General features: G+C 40.7%; 1 non-coding gene across 1 annotated transcript; it reads right to left on the bottom strand.

Annotated features, from left to right (window-relative positions):
• Positions 1-2,392: 2,392 nt before the first annotated feature.
• Positions 2,393-2,525, bottom strand: LOC126031570 (small nucleolar RNA SNORA51). Its single transcript, XR_007503408.1, has one exon. It is a non-coding gene; the product is annotated as a small nucleolar RNA SNORA51 (small nucleolar RNA).
• Between the last annotated feature and the right edge of the window lie 2,371 nt (positions 2,526-4,896).

The raw sequence follows: 4,896 nt of genomic DNA, 5'->3' as shown, positions 1-4,896 counted from the left end.
TGAGCCCTGCCAGGCATGATCCCTGAGCACAGAATCAGGAGTAAGCCCTGAGTACACCCAAGGATGTCTTCAAAAGCCAAAAAAGAATCCTTAATGATATAAGAATGAAAAGTCATGGAAGAAAAGAGGAAGTTCTTTATTCTGGAGCCATCCATGTATTCAGGGATTGCTTTCAGTTCTGTGCTCAGAAGCATTCCCATGTAGTGTTCATGCTGGAACCAGGCCAAGAACATGCTTTGCATTCATCCCCTTGACCTATCATTTTGAGTACAAGTTCTTTAGAGAAAAATTAGAATTAGTAACTGAGAAAAGATTAATTCACCACAAATTGCCAACTGGCAACTACCATAGTAATAGTTTTCTCAGAGTACATGGCTTACATGTTTGAGGTTCTGAGTTCCAGACTCAGAACAACAACAACAAAAAAGTATATTTATTGCTAACAGATGTTGAAACTAATGGATAAAAATCAGAACAAGAAACGGATATCTGGGCCTGGAGAGATAGCACAGCGGTGTTTGCCTTGCAAGCAGCCGATCCAGGACCAAAGGTGGTTGGTTCGAATCCCGGTGTCCCATATGGTCCCCTGTGCCTGCCAGGAGCTATTTCTGAGCAGACAGCCAGGAGTAACCTCTGAGCACCACCGGGTGTGGCCCAAAAACCAAAAAAAAAAAAAAAAAAAGAAAAAAGAAAAAAGAAACAGGATATCTGAATAATCCCCTCCAGACACTTCTTTTTGTTTTTTACTGTCATTTTTTTCCATTTTTTTCTTTATTTAAACATCTTGATTACATATATGATTGTGATTAGGTTTCAGTCATGTAAAGAACACCCCCTTCACCAGTGCAACATTCCCACCACCAATGTCCCAAATCTTCCTCCATCCTACCCCACCCCCATCTGTATTCTAGACAGTTCGCTAGACAGTTTCCAGTTCGCTCATTCATTCATATGATTATGGTAGTTCTCTGTGTAGTTATTTCTATAACTGCACTCACCACTCTTTGTGGTGAGCTTCATGAAGTGAGCTGGAAGTTCCAGCCCTCCTCTCATTGTCTCTGAGGATTGTTGCAAAAATGACTTTTATTTTTCTTAAAACCCATAGATGAGTGAGACTATTCTGCATCTCTCTCTCCCTCTGACTTATTTCACTCAGCATGATAGATTCCATGTACATCCATGTATAGGAAAATTTCATGACTTCATCTCTCCTGACAGCTGCATAATATTCCATTGCATATATGTATCATAGTTTCTTTAGCCATTCGTCCCTTGAAGGGCATCTTGGTTGTTTCCAGAGACCTTCAGGGATTCAGAAACACAGGCAGACAGTCCAGACACTTCTTAAAGATGATGAAGAAAGCAGTAAATTTATAATGAAGAAACATGACAGCCAGGAGCTTAATCTAGTGATCAAATTCCTATCACTCATACTGTAACAAGCAGATTCCATGCTCCTCCTGATCTAATCAAGATATACCATCACCTTTTTGTGCCACTGATAAAAATACATAAGCAGGGGCCAGAGCACTTGAACAGCAGGCAAAGCACTTGCCTTAAATTTGACCAACCTGGGTTTGATCCTCAGCATCCCATATTGTCTCCCCAAGTCTTCCAAGAGTAATTTCTTTTTTTGGGAGGGCACACCCGGTGACGGTCAGGGTTAGCTCCTGGCTATGCGCTCAGAAATCACTCCTGGCTTGGGAATCTATATGGGACTCCTGGGGATTGAACTGTGATTTGTCCTAGGCTAGCGAGGCAAGGCAGACACCTTACGCCCTGTACCACCGCTCTGGCCCCTTCAAGAGTAATTTCTGAGCACAGAGCCAGGAGTAAATTCTGAACACCACTTGGTATGGCCCCAAAACAACAAATACAAAATAACACAAGCTGCATCTAATTATGTGGAAAGGCAGACAAGTTCAAACAGAGACAATCTGGGACCAGCGAGAGTACAGTAGGTAGAGTGCTTGCCTTGCATGTGGCTGACTCAGATTTTATTCTGGAATACCATATGGTCTCCTGCACACCTCTAGGAGTGATTCCTGAGGAGAGTCAAGAGTAACCCCTGAGTATCACTGCAAATAACCTCCTCCATTCCCCACCTCCCCCCTCAAAAAAAAAAAAAAAAAACCCAACCCAGAGACAATCTACTAAATATTTGACTAGAACTTAAAAAAAGGTGGGGGGGCCGGCGAGGTGGTGTTAGAGGTAAGGTGTCTGCCTTGCAAGTGCTAGCACAGGACGGACCGCGGTTCAATCCCCCGGTGTCCCATATGGTCCCCCCGAAAGCCCGGGGCGATTTCTGAGCGCATAGCCAGGAGTAACCCCTGAGCATCAAATGGGTGTGCCCCCCAAAAAAAAAGTCCAGAAATATCTGCAATTCTTCTTTTTTTGTCCCCCACTTCACAATACAGACCAGGCAAAGGGCCTGTGTTGAGGTGTATATGGGGTGCATTTACTGTACCTCCTCTTTCTATGCAGTCAGTGTAAAGAACACAGCCTGTGGTAAAAATTGGGAGGCCTAGCTTTGGCTGGAACTGATGCTGAGGCTTTTGGCTTCAGTCTTGTCCTCCAAATAAAGCTGATATTTTCACACACACACAAAAAAAAATTGGGAGGCTTTATCTTTTCTTTTCTTTTTTCATATATATATATATATATATATATATATATATATATATATATATATATTTTTTTTTTTTTTTGGTTTTTGAGTCACACCCATTTGACGCTCAGGGGTTACTCCTGGCTATGCGCTCAGAAATCGCCCCTAGATTGGGGGGATCTTTTTTACATTTTTAATATATATTAAATATATATTCATATATATGTATATATATATAAGAAATCCTTCACCAGTACAACATTCCCATGACCAATATCCCAAGTGTCCTTCCTCCCCACCCCACACCAGCCTGTATTCTAGACAGGCTTTCTACTTTCCTCAGTCACATTTTATTATGATAATTCTCGTTGTAATTATTTCTGTGACTGCACTAAAAGATCCCTGTGGTGAGCTTCATGTCGGGAGCTGGATCCTCCAGTCCTCCTTTATTTTGTCTCTGAGAATCATTACACAAATGTTTTTCATTTTTCTCAAAACCCAGAGATGAGGAAGAGCATTCTGTGTTTATCTCTCTCCCTCTGACTTTTTTCACTCAGCATAATAGATTCCATATACATCCATGTTTAGGAAAATTTCATAACTTCATCTCTTCTGATGGCTGCATAATATTCCATTGTGTATATGTACCAAATGACCAACAAAATGATCCACCAAATGATCAACCAAAATGATCAAAAAATGATCAACCAAATGATCAACAAAAGAAACCAAAAATAGGGAGACAGAAGGAAATAACAAAGCTTAGAGCAGAAATCAATGAAGTAGAAACCCAAAAAACAATCCGAAAGATCAATGAAAGCAGAAGTTGGTTCTTTGGGGCCGGCGAGGTGGCGCTAGAGGTAAGGTGTCTGCCTTCCAAGCGCTAGCCAAGGAAAGATTGCGTCTGTGGTCGATCCCCAGAGCCTCATATGGTCCCCCCAAGCCAGGGGCAATTTCTGAGTGCTTAGCCAGGAGTAACCCCTGAGCATCAAATGGGTGTGGCCCAAAAAACCAAAACAACAACAACAACAACAAAAAAAAAGTTGATTCTTTGAAAAAAATAAATAAGATCGATAGACCATTGGCAAAACTCACAAAGAAAGAGAGAGAGAAACTTGATAACCCGTATTAGAAATGAAAAGGGGGAGATCACTACAGATATTGCAGAGATTCAAAGGGTAATCAGAGATTACTTCGAGAAACTTTATTCCACGAAACATGAAAACCTGGAAGAAATGGATAAATTTTTGAACTCATAATCTTCCATGGTTGAACAAGGAGGATGTAGCATATCTTAACACCCGCATCTCTGTTGAGGAAATTAAAACGATAATCAAATGTCTCCCCAAATGTAGCAGGATATAAAATTAAACACACAGAAATCAATGGCCTTTTTATACACCAATTTTTTTTTAAAAAAAGGAAATTGGGGCCCGGAGAGATAGCACAGTGGTGTTTGCCTTGCAAGCAGCGGATTCAGGACCAAAGGTGGTTGGTTCGAATCCCAGTGGCCCATATGGTCCCCCGTGCCTGCCAGGAGCTATTTCTGAGCAGACGGTCAGGAGTAACTCCTGAGCACTGCCGGGTGTGGCCCAAAAACCAAAAAAAAAAAAAAAGAAAAAGAAAAAAGAAAAAAAGAAAATTGAAGAGACATGATAACAACAAAATGCAAAATACCATTCTAAGTTATATCCTGGAACAGAGAAAAAATATTTTCCTTTTTCTTAAAAGGAGATTAGAGGAGCAATGATCAAATGCTGTGTGGGAAGTAAGCAATGGGACTATATAATCATTACTTTTCTAATTTTCATAATCATCAAAAAAAGGTCTTTGTTTTTAGAAAAAATACACTGAAATATTTAAGGATAAATACACACACACACGCACGCACACACACACACACACATACACACACACACACACACACACACACACACACTTTTAAGCCATTAAAACCTCTTCCACGAATGTCCAGGGTTGAGCTTGCATAACTTCACTGGTAAGCATGTTGTAATTTCCTTAATCATAACCTTCCTGTTTGACTCTTTCTAGTCCCCCCCATTCCATCCCCATAATAAAGAATAAAATACAGATATAAACAGCCTTGTAATCCCTACTTGGCCCACATTTCCAAATTCTTCCTTTGGAGAAATTCATAGAAATGATCATTATTGTCCAGGGGAATGAACATTTGAAGCTGCCTAATTGAAGCTGGGGTGAAATTTTTCTCTCCAGAGAGTGGGTTTTGTAAGTGCTCATTCCTGGAGCCTTTCTGTCAGTCCCACTTT

Source organism: Suncus etruscus, chromosome 1 (genome assembly GCF_024139225.1).
Source record: "Suncus etruscus isolate mSunEtr1 chromosome 1, mSunEtr1.pri.cur, whole genome shotgun sequence".
NCBI lineage: Eukaryota > Metazoa > Chordata > Mammalia > Eulipotyphla > Soricidae > Suncus > Suncus etruscus.
The sequence above is the reverse complement of the archived record's forward strand: the minus strand, read 5'-3'. Positions and strand labels throughout refer to the sequence as shown.